This window comes from Lonchura striata, chromosome 8 (genome assembly GCF_046129695.1).
Source record: "Lonchura striata isolate bLonStr1 chromosome 8, bLonStr1.mat, whole genome shotgun sequence".
Taxonomy (NCBI): domain Eukaryota; kingdom Metazoa; phylum Chordata; class Aves; order Passeriformes; family Estrildidae; genus Lonchura; species Lonchura striata.
The window spans coordinates 3,256,873-3,269,423 of record NC_134610.1 but is presented as its reverse complement, the minus strand read 5'-3'; the positions used below and the strand labels follow the sequence as shown (position 1 = coordinate 3,269,423).

The window sequence follows — 12,551 nt, the reverse complement described above, 5'->3', positions numbered from 1 at the left end:
AATTTGTGCAGGGTGTGCATTATTCATTAATTGCCTTTTCATTTGATTATTCACCAAGAACTATTAATTATTTCCCTCTTTAAAAAAGCTTCAATGATCTAATCAAGATGAGAGGGAGTAAATATCATATCTCTTAGGAAAGCAATAGTGTACACTGCGAACCAAGGATGAATTGGAAATAGCCAAAATGGAAAACAATTGAACACCTACAGCTACTGTTTGTGAGGTATCTAAAAATATCTGAGCAGTTACAGAAATCAAGAATGCTTCCCAAATATAAAAAGTGTTTACCAGAGAATGGTGCATAATGAGCAATTTAACCAGCTATTCAGCAGTGATCCAAGGAATTCTCTGATTCAGAAAATGGAAATTTGAGCAAAGAGGTATTTGAAAACTGAGCAAGACTATTTTGACAAGGAACATCAGGAAAGGAACAGAATTTAGTATAAACTTTTTTAAGAGTTTTAGAAATCTCAGCTGTCCTGAGTGTCTGAGAATAAGAGGAGATATTTTTTTCTCATAGAGGGAAAAGGTGGTTTTGGAGGCATCCAGAAGATGATTCTAATCCCTATTTAAATTAAAGAGGAGCAAGTTCTTGACACTGAATCTGCTTGGCTTCCTTGGCACCACCATCCTCCTTCCCATCAGGGCAAGGATTCCCCCAGGGCCACGAGGAGACCAAGGGGGAGGGCAGGAGCAGGGAGAGGACTGTTTTCATTCCAGACTGAAGCCTTTTATAAACTTCATATATTGCAACTTTTCCTTCAGCTCCTCAGAAACAATCTTATTCCAAACGTCTGCACATAACCACAATTCACATCATTCCATAAAACCTCATTTCCAGAACTATAAACAGGGTTGGCTTTTTTTTATTTTTTTAAGTTAACAGAACTAATCCTTAAGTGTCTAATGACACAAGATCTAATGAGAAACCATTATTGTTGCAACACAGCATTTGGATTTTCTTGCAGACCACACTTATCAGGTAGATAATAGCATTTTATGCTGAGAAATAAAAACAAGCCTTTCCTAAAGTAAAAAAAAACCCAACTATAATCTTCTATAATTCTGTATAGAAGATTGTACCAAGGAAATTCTCCTTGGCAAACTAAGCTATGATTAAAGGTAGTCACTGGTACTTGTGATCATTCTAACTTTCAGATTGAACTGTCCTCCCAGCTGAGATTTTTGGTAACCTAGTAGTTTATGGTTAGGACAAATCTTGATAGCAATCCAAAGTCTTCCTGAAACACACACGTGGCTCACTTTGCCCAGCAGATAATTGAATTCAGATACAAGTTTTCTGTCAGGTCTCTACAAAAAATGAAATGCACTATGAAAATGTGCACCAAGGAATAAGATGATCATAATGCACACACAAAATAGCAAAGATAAAAAATATAAAATAAATAAAAAATATTTTCTCTCCAAACTGCAGTGCATTTAATATCAAAAGATTGGCAAAGAACCATAATATTCTAGCATTTCCAGAATCAAGTTCCTATACTCTTCCAACATTTATAACTTCTTTTAAATTGGCCAGCAATGCTTTTCATTTAATTGACAAACACTGCAACTCTTCCCTGCAAAATTATCTTGACAAGATACCAGCACAGACACAGAAATCCTCTCTGTTCCTAACCACAGAATCCTCTCTGTTCTTAACCACAGTGACAAAGTTTCTTTGAAAAATGAAATTATTTTACTTGCCTGTCCATTCCCCTGCCTAAACCATCCCAAACCAGCACTTCCTTATGGCAGGCAGGTCAATAGGATTTTTTATCACCGATAAAATCCATCCTTTTACAGGACATGGCTGATGTTAAGATATGAGAGCTCCTCAACAGATTTCCCATGGAATTCTGATGCCTCCTTAGTGAACAGCCAGGGGTTGCACATGTTCAGTGTCTCCCTGTGCCAGGGTCGAGGGTGCTGGAGGCTGTGTCTCTGCTCAGCTCTGCTCTCAGATGGATTTCCACAGGAAAAAGGGAAAAATCTCCCATCTGAGAAGCTGCTGGAGGACATAAAGCAGCTGAACTGATGAGGTAAAACACCCCAACAACAAAGCTTACAGAAAAATATACTTTAAGATTGCTTTAAATTTTCTATTTAATGTCACTTTATATCGAGCTATTTTAACACAGATTTTGTCAGCATTTCCTATTTGCACTCAAATTCCTCTCTTCCCTCCCTTATTTTCTCTTTATTTAAGCCACGTCTCCCAGGCAGGGGTAGGAGCATCATGTGGAGCTGCAGGAGTCAGGCCAGGTGAAATGAGGAGACTGCACGTTGCATCCCCCTAATTCACATTCAATTTCCCAGAGCACATTAAAGAAGAGTAGAGTCAGAGCAGAGCTCTTGGTGCCCTCCCAGCAGAGGCTCTTCCCTGCAGAGGGGTAATTGCCATCATTCTCTCTCTGCTTACTCTCATATTAAAAGAAATAAATGTGTCAGAGCTACTTCTCTCAATGTGCCAAGGACAAGAGAAAAATCTAAGAGGATATAAAAGTCTTATTAAACATCATGGTCATCTTTGTGTTCTCCTGCCCAGATGATAGAGCAAAACACCTTTTTTTTTTTTTCTGCAGGGTAGGAGATGTGATAAGTTTTCTGTGGGAGTGAATTGAGTTTGAGTTTGCAGAAGTAGCCTACAAGCAAAAATATAGCATCTTAATGCTCAGCCAAAAAAACCCAAAAAACCCCCACTGAAAAATACACCCCAAAACAAGCCAAACACCTACTCCCCAAGTGAAAAAAAAGACAAAAAACCCTCACAAAAACAAAAACACAACAAAAAACCAAAACAAAACAAAACAAAAAAAAACCAAACAAACAACTAAAAAAAAGAAAAAAACCACCAAGAACAAAAAATCCCCAGGAAAAAAAATCTATCACATAGAAAGGAACTTTCTTGAAAAGCAGCTTTGCTCAGGAATGATGTCCAGCCTCAGAGGAAAGAGGGAAACTTCCTCTTTGGAAGGAAGAAATCCTTTGGAAAACCTCTGGGAGAGTGGGAATCTGCTGTTTTCCCCCAGCTGCCTTTCTCCACGTGGTCCCTGTGGCTCAGGGAGGGGAGGCTGGTGAATAAATCCCTGTGTGGTTCAAGATCCAAGCAGAGACATCAGAAGAGGCACTGAGCTCACACCTCAGTGATGTGAATGGAACAAAAAACAGGGGGAGTGGCTTTTTCTTAAGGCAGACAATGATAGCTCAAGGTTGAGGATGATTTTAAACTAAAAGAGGAGAGATTTGGATTTGATGTTAGGGAGAAGTTCTTCACTCTGAAGGTTCCAAAGCCCAGAGAAGCTGCTGCTTGGAAGTGTTCAAGACAGGCTGGATGGATCTTGTAGGGGGTAGTGGAAGGTGTCCCTGCCCATGGCAGGTACACAAACAAGATGGGCTTTATGGTCCCTTCCAACCCAAACTGGGATCCATGATTTCAGGAGACGCATTTTTTGGAGAATGCCTCACTTGACCATAACCTGGTGCTCTTGGTCTTTTCATTGCCAACTCACAGGAGCTGAACTCTTAAAAATGCTACATTTTCTGCCTAGAAAAATTTATGTACAGTTACAGCATGAGCTGAAAATGAAGGACGACACGAGCAGGGCAGAGCAAACCAAAGCAGCTGGTGGCTCTGAGGTGGCACCCAAGGTCTCAGGCTGGAATGTGCTGGCAGCCTGGCTGCTGTTGAACCTCCCAGTCTCATTTTGCTTGGTCTGAATCCTGGGATGTTGGAGTTTTGCCTTTGCCAGTTGAGGAGCACCTCAGCCTTGTCTGCATCACAGCTTTTGGCTCATTCCCAGCTGGTGGCTGCTGTGAATATTCCACACTCCACGGCTGGCAAGTGCAAAATGTTTTATATCCACTCTGCTTCCACTGCCTTAGTGGTGAATGCAGTTTCTGGTCCCTATGGAAGCAGAAGCAACTGTCTACAGAGTGAAAACTGTCATGAATCAAGACTTTGGTAACAAAAAATCTCCTCACTTCACCTCTCCTAGAGCACATCCAGACCAGATATAAGGTACCAATATAAAGCACCAACACAAAAATCTCTGTGCCAAAAGAAACTCCCCACACAGCACCTCTTTTTGTGGGGCAAAATCCTCACTGACCCCCCTGCCCGAGAGAGCAGCAGGAATTCTGTGCAGCCCCTGATCTCTGGCTGCACAGAATTCCCTCTCGGAAGCACGAACCAAACCTCTCCAGAATCAGTGCATGGCTCTGTATCCACTGCCTCTCCAGCCCTTTTATTTCTGCAGAATAATGAACCTACAGAAGATTCTGAGTTTTCCCTCTGGTTTAACAACCCTGCCTGTTGCTGATGTGCTCCATCCCTGCAGTTAGCCAGAGAAATAATGATAATTTACACCCAGCTCGCACACTTTTTCGGCATTTCTGCGAGCAATCCAGAGGCGACAGGAACAAATTGATGGAGACAGGAATGGGAGAATCCCACCCTGTCAGAAGATGAATGAGCTGAGCTTGCATGATGTGAACCATGGCTGACAGAAGCGAGGGGGAATCAAAGAGTGAGCAACTTTTGACAACACACGCTTCACAGCTCTGACCACTGAGGATCTACATGATTATCTCCAGACAAAATAACTGTGAGTAAAAGGCTTACATACACTTAAATTAAACACAGCAGGGTTTTAGTAATCTCTGTTTGCATTTTACTTTCTGTTAAGAAGGAAATTGCTTGGACTGGGAACATTTCATTTAATGGCATTTTTAGTTACCTTTTGTACTTCTAATGCCATAGTCTAAATTCACCCCAAATTACCCAGGAAGGCAAAAGAAACTTTTGTCCTTTATTTTTAATTGCTGTAGCTTCCTTACCAATTTTACTAAATTAAATGTGTTTTAAAACATCACCGTATTTGAAACCTAATTATCCCAATCTCTGAATGAAGAATAGCTAACAATACAAACCCCATTTATGTAATTTATTTTGCAAAAGGAAAATAAATGGAATGCAGTTGCAGTAATGATATACATGTTTGCAATTCCACCCTGCTTTTTTCTCTTCCCCACAACAACTTAGGGAAGCTGCATTTTTTAATTTTTTTCTTTTTTTAAACAGATGCTTTAAAAGCATCTCTGCTGTGGCATTTGTTGTATCTGTACTGCTCTCAGAATGAGGGAAACTCTGCATAATGTCATGTTCTCTCTAAGTACCGTGAAGGGCTTTTGTTTTGTGTGGTGGGTTGGCTTTTTGTTGGTTTTTTGGGTTTTTTTTCTGTTCTAGCTGGTCATGAATGAGGATTATGGCCTGTCGCCCACAATAAGTCATGAATGAAGATCATGGCTGGTAATTGTGATGTGTAAAATAAAAAGAGTGGGAGATGCAGGGCTGAGATGCTCTGGGTGTTCAATCATTATTCAACACATCCCAGCCAAGTGGAGTTTAATCTTCTCAGACCACCTCGTCCTGAGATCTTAAATTCGGGTTGTGTTGGATAAGCCACCATTTACTCACTGAATTTATTAATTACTTGCTGACTTCCCAGTACTTCCAGCAGCACTAAACTCTGTCCCAGGGAAGAAAATTGCTCCCAACTGATGATCCCACTGCTTAAAAGCAGGAACACAACCAATCCTCACCCAAACAAACAAATAAAACACGGAGAAAATCATTATTAGAAGAGTTTTCACTACTAGAGCAAACAAATAAAACTACTGGCATTTTACACAGCAAAGTTCTTCATCAGTCAACAGAATTTTCCTTAAACTTTCTATTACAAAAAGAATCTCAGTGTTTAATATATAAAAAAAGGGCTATTTATTTTTCAAAAATAATTTAAAAATAGCATAATACCATATGAATTCAGTTCATATTTCACCTGTTTTGCCTAGGAAGATGCCTTCAAGCTCAGCAGCCTCTGTGAGTAAACACCAGGGTGTATGTGGTCAAACAATCCAAAATACTTGCTGAAGATTACTTTTACAAACAAGGCTGGGAAATTTGCTTTGCTGTTTGCTGTTGGGTCGTGTTATTTGCTCTCAGCGAGTGTTCAGATGGGCCCTGGCTGGTTTATTCAGACAAATATTTGCAAGACCTTTTAAGTTTGGCCTAAATGTTTATTTGTTGAAAAAATTCATATGAGGAAAGACTTCGTTTTTCTTCATTCACTTGCCAGCATTGTTATTCCTCATTTTTTAAGCAGTCATATGTCCAGTAAGAGAATGGAGACAATGCCCATGTGATTTTGATGACAAATTGTGTGTTATAAACAACGACTGGTAAAAATGATCAGTGCTTGAATGAGGCCAACACTTGTTTGCATAAACCATCCAGTAAATATTTAGAAATAACAAATACTTTCCTAGAAATCAGAATTGCTGTGTGAGCAGATCGCCAGCAAGAAGGAACACAAAACTTGGGTAATAATTTGTTTGCCATGAAAAAAAAAATAATTGTACCACTTGTGTCTGAATATTTCAAGCAGAAAAATTAAGCTCAAGCATTTCTTTACATCCCTTCCAACACAACTGCTTATTAGCAACTCTTCCAGCTAAGGATACTCCTTGGGATTCTTTAAAAGATATGTCTTAAATTAGATAAATCACACAACTAATGAGACTTGCTCTTGGAAAGCTCAAAATTCAATTTTTGTTGTGTTTCTGGGTTTTTTTCCTTATCTTTTCCAAATGTGTTTCCTTCCTCGTGCACATGTGGTACTCTGTTAACCTTGGTCCCTGCTACTTGCTCACATTCCTACAACAATTTTATCCTAGAAAACCTTTAAACATCAATTTTTAAACCTAATTTTATCATTTCTAGGGGAAAGAAACAGCATTAAAATATTTAACACATGTGGCCAGTGGATAGGAGGAAAATAAACACAACATTTGAGGTCTTCCACCTTTCTTGGTGCCCCTTTATAGTCTCAAAAAGGGCAGAAATATCAACATCTACTTCAAGGAGCATAATAATGGTGACCAAAGTGCAACTTTAAAATGAGTTTGCCTGTTAGCTGGGAAGCATTTATTTATGCAGTGCTGAGAAGAGCTGGAGCTGAAAATATCCTTTCAGAGACATTAAAGCACATTATTAGGAGCTGTGGCTCACCAACACACAGGTATCACCCAATTTCATTACTACCTGGTTAATTAACCTGCTTAAAGTGTGAAAGTTGGCACCTTGTCATCAGAAGCCATGGGAATAACTAATGAGAAGACATGAAATAATTTATTTCTCAATTAAAAAGCCCAAAAGAAGAGGTTTTGTCTCATTATTCCTTTTTCCTGTTATCACCTATGCAAAGCCAAGAAGATTTTGTAAAACTTAAATGTCTAAAAAATAATAAATAAAATACTCTGTGTAACATCTTAGGAAACACTTCACAGATCTTTAATAAAATGTGGTGTTATCCAACACCAATAAGCAAGCCAAGGACTTTTCAGGGAAAATACATTCAGTAGACAGCAGGAATGTGAATATGAATCCTTTAATTTAATAGGATTTATTTGCTATTCTTTTTTAGCATATCTAGAGGTCAAAGAGACAAAAAAGATACACTTGAGTTATCAATCGAGAATAAATTCCAGGATAAATAGGGATCCTGTTTTCTATTAACAAACTGCCTGCAAATAAGTAATATTTTTTATCAGTATAGTCATTTAGGATTAACAATTTGTGGAAAAATGAACCTCAGTTTCAGAAAAAGGTTGTTATGAGAATGAGTAATTAATTTTCATTAATATTTCCCACTTTGGGGAACTTTCTCCCTAATTTACAGAAAAAGGAGCAGGTTCAGGAAAGATTTAAACACCTAAATATCACTTGAGGGGTTCGAGTCTGAATTTTGGGTTCTCACAATGACTTCTCAAAAAAATCAAGTATTAAACAGCAAAAGAGTCACTGGGCTACTCTGCATAGAGTGTAGGAAAGTTGAAATTACATATATAGATATATATTTGTGGAAATAAATAGATATGTTTATTTATTTATGGAAAATGCAATGCTTGGGGCATTATGGATTCTAAGCAGCAAGTCACACACCTGGGGAAATGGGATCTGAAATTTTCTGTAGATATCCAAGGCACTGAGAGCAGGATGGGTGAGGGTGCTCCCCTGAACAGCAGATGGGCATTAATGAGCTAAACTGGGAGAGCAGTTCTCAAGATTAAACTTGTGACATCAGGAGGAAATGAGAGAAAAAAGTACAAAATATGAGCTGTTTTTTTTTTTTTTTTTTTTTAATAAAAGATTAGGAAGCAGTGAGCCTCATGAAGAAGAGGAAAAGATGGTTATTATGGGCATCAGAGGTGAAAATTTAAAGCTGTAATTTGAAAGTATTTGATATAGGTTTAGGAAAAAAAAAAAAAGTTGGCCCAACTTGAGATAGATTGAGAAATAACAGAAAATGGTCTTGTCTGGTTTTGTGTGAAGGAAAAAAAATAAAGAAAATGTAATGCCTCCATAATGGATTTATATGTCTTGTGGGTATAAATAAGCTTAATTTTTTGAGAAGAAACTTGGGAAGGGCTGAGTGCATCACATTGCTGAGACAGATCCTTTCTTTCTTGCTTTGCTGCCTCCATCCCTGGTGACTCAAATGCTGCATGAGGAACTCCCAGCCCTGGCACCTCACTGGAAACATCCCTGCCTGGCCCCAGCCCTGCCACCTCAGAATGAAAACTGAAACCAAACAGCAAAGGCAGAGCAGTTTCCTGATATTCATTCCTAAGAATAAAAAGAAACAAAACAAAGGAAAAAAAAAAAAAAACAAACCAAAACAAACAAAAAAAAAGATAAAACAAAACAAAACAAAAAAAAAAAACCCAAACAAACCAAAAACCCCCAAACTCTCCTGTGATTAAAAAGCAAGGAAAAAATACATTAAAAAAAAAAGTAAAAGGAGAAGAGGAAATGAGGTAACTGAAAATTTGCTGACCTCTTCAGATTTTTGTTACTGCTTTGGTTGCAGTGTCACCAGTGGTGACAGGTGACACATGATTTCCTAAAAAAAATTTAAAAAATAATTCCTGTTTGGCTTTGTTTCGATTTTTCTCGTGATTTATGGAAGGGGTACCACAGATCCTCCCTGTCCCACAGGTCTTTGGTTTAAATTTAAAGTCCAGTTTGACACTGGGCTGCTCAAACATCTTCATGTATTCTGAGTTTAGGGAGGGAATGAAGGAGATGTTAATTAAAAACTACAGCAGAACTCGTTAAAAATGCTTTGTCTGGGTTTTTGGTTCCTCTTCATAACAGAACTACTCTATGGCAATAGGTTTGTTTTTCTTTGAAAGCCTCTTATTTCACTGAAAGTCAACGCATATCAAAAGCAAAATATTTCCCCTTTTCTTATGTTTCCTGATGGGGAGAAAACTTCTCCAAAGAGCAGAGACGTGCCCAAGGAGCACAGCAGCAACTTCCCTGACCTGCCTGCAGACAGAGACTCCCAGCCACCTAAAATGAAATATTAAAACTGCTTTTCTCAGTGAAAAGAGGATCTTTTTTCTTTCCAGAAAGCAGAAACCAACTGCAAGGCTTTGGCTTTGCAAGGCAAGAAAAGAAATACAGATATTGTGTTGGAAGGGAACTTAAAAATCATCCAACTCCACTTCCATGGTAAGAAGGGTTTCTTTACTCATTCCTGCTGGATTAATGATCCAAACAGAGAATGAGACAAAAAAAGGTAGAGAAAAAAACAATATATGCCACCATTTCACCTCTGCTTGTCCCCACTAATGCACACACACCCATCCAAAATGGATGCAGTTTGAAGTTTTTGCTCCTGAAAACCAGCTTGAGATGATCTTATTTATTTATTAGTGCCACTGTTCAATTTCTATTTTGGCTTGCTATTTATTATGCAAAATAACATGCTCATATTTTATTCAGCAGAGCATTTGATTAGTGTAAAGCTTTATTTGCTGGCCTCCATAACAGCATTTTGTCTCATCTGCAGGCAATGTAAGAGACCCCAGATCGTTCATAATTCTGACTGACTCCAAAAGAGAAAACTGTTAAAAGGCTGAAGATTTCTCAGCACGTAGATGGCAGCAGGGCCTTTGGTTGCACCAAGTTACAAGATAATTTTGTCTTTGATGGAATGACTTGCTACTTTTAACAGTAAATAAGCTTTTTTTTTCCACAGGAGATTGTCAATTGCTGAAGGTATATCAGGATCCTGTGAAAAAAATACTCTTTTCTTTAGTGTACAGTCTCTCTGAAGTCTCCTGGCCAGCAGCTACATATTCAGAGTCTGTTTCTGGTTTTTAGGGTTATCAGCAATCTTTTTATAAAGTCTTTTTAATCTATATCTATTGCATTTCATTAGTTTTCAGGTATTTCATAGATTTTTTTTTATTAAGATGAATATAAAACATTTTAAGATTTGTCTACGTTAAAGGTAGACAAAAAATACATTAAATAAATATTTTTGGTGTGCTTGAACCCAAGTAACCAAGGAAGACAAGATGACTTCAAAAGCTGTCTTTAGTAATCTGTATAAAGATAATTCCCATAATTTTAATTTTAAATATATTAAAAAAAAATCTGCACTATGGGGTACAGAAGAGTTGATAACCAATAAAATGGAAAAACAACCTAGGAAGGCCAGTCCAGGAAGCCACAAGTGTATAAACTCTATGTATTTGCTTTAAATAACAAATTATGAGCCTGATTCACAAGGACATTCTTGACTCCAGCACATGTAGGGAAGAAAAATAGTTTGAATAGTTTAAGGGGGAAAGTCCAGGATGATTTCCCTTGATAAAGGACCCTGAAAGAGGAAAAGTCTTCCACACCACAACCGAGATCCTATTTAGGGCAATATTGTCTGTAGCCCCCAGTGGGGTGGGGACAGTTCCCAAAAAGAAGGGAAATTTGCTTTTTTCCCAAAAAAAATTTTTCTGAGAAGAAACACAGCATAGAACGAGACCCCACAGGCAACCTGAGAGAAATACACCTCTATGTAAAAATACTTTTTAAAGGAAAGGGAAAAAAAAGAGGAAAAAAAAAAATAACCTACCAACCAACCACCAAATATGAATTAAAAAATCATCTTCTCAGGGCAAGGGAAAGCTGTCTCAGCAGCATCACTTTTAAAATGGATAAAAGCCCTTCTCAGAGCTGAAGATAAATCAGTGGCACCAGCTTTAACAAAGAGAGAAACCTTACTTAGGGCTAAGAGACAGCAGGAGTGGTAGGAGTACCAGCTGGAACAGAGATGCACATCAAAGAAATTAAAGCCCTTTGGCTGAAGAAATTACATGGATACTATAAACTAATAACTTTAAATATTAAAAAACCCTTTTCAGGCTACAGCAAAGACACACGTTCCAAGCAGCCAGCCCAAGGTTAGCAAGCACTGAGTGAGCACAGCCCCTCAGAACCAGAGACCTTCACCTTGATGCCTCCCAGGTAACAAAGTGAATTCTTTAATCCCTACTGGTTAAAGACACAGCTTGCTATGTCGGTTTATTTTTTTTTCCCCCCACTCTCCCCATGCTTTTTACTCTCTGTTAAAATACATTTGTTAATCATAGAGCAAAGTTGCACAAAATGTTCTGTCTCAGAACAAGGAGTTACACACAGCCTGTGCTGAAGCAACAGCTTGATTTTCAGCATGACTCTGCCTTTTCCCTTGCCCTAGATGCTAGGCTTTAGAGAGTTAAATTTAAGGTCTAATTTTCTTTACCAGCAGAACGTATCTCATTTGCTATCAGTGCATGCAGTAGACTTTTTTGTCAACATGGTAATTCAAGGAGGAAGTCAGGCTCTCTTTGTTACCAGATTTACAATGGTTTCTTGAAAAGACAGCTTGTGTATACCTCCTGCCTCACTAGAATACTTGCTTGCTTGGTTCCTAACAATGGCTCATTAAATTCAGTCAAACTAGTATGAAACTTACCTTCAAGCAGTTTCACTTGCTGAACCCCATTCTCAAAGGATTTTCTAATCTGCAATTTCTATTTTAGACTTTGAGCAGGAAATTGGAGAGAAAAGAGCACGGAGCACTTTCTGCAGAAACACCCAAACAAAACAATACTTGATGGTACCGTTTCAGAGGCAGAATAGATTTGTGTCACTCCTGTTCTGAAGGCAATCACACTCACAACATTTATTCCTAAAGCAGGAGCATTCCCTGATCGCTTTGGCTGTAATTAATCTCATATTGGAAGAGAAAGTAAGGCTTTTAGCAAACTTTTTTTTTTTCTCCCCTGAAATCTGTTACTTTGCCAGTCTGCACAAGAAGGTCCAAACCATACAGAGCTCATTACTGGCTAAACTTTTCATTTACACTTCTCACCACAACTCTACAAAAAAGCTGAGATTTAGCTGGACAACCAGCAGCTCAAGGACAGAATTTTCCCCTTCCTGCTACAAGTGAGAATAATTCAGATTTGTAAAGCTTTATAGGAATCTTGTGATACACCATTTTCTCACTCCTTTTTTTACTGAGTGTCTTCTTCAGCATTGAGGTTGTGGCCAAACCTCATGTATTTCATAGGGGCAGTCAAAGAAGGGAAAGGTTACAAATTAAATACCCAATAAAAGATAATCACAGAATCAGAGAATCATAGAATGTGCT

The 12,551-nt window shown here is 38.3% G+C and overlaps 1 long non-coding RNA gene across 1 annotated transcript in view; it reads left to right on the top strand.

Annotated features, from left to right (window-relative positions):
* Positions 1-4,404: 4,404 nt before the first annotated feature.
* The window catches only part of LOC144246647 (uncharacterized), a 93,201-nt gene continuing 85,054 nt past the window's right edge, over positions 4,405-12,551 (top strand). The window contains exons 1-2 of the long non-coding RNA XR_013340314.1: positions 4,405-4,610; positions 11,278-11,380. This is a non-coding gene — a long non-coding RNA (uncharacterized LOC144246647). The remainder of the gene's footprint in view (positions 4,611-11,277; positions 11,381-12,551) is intronic.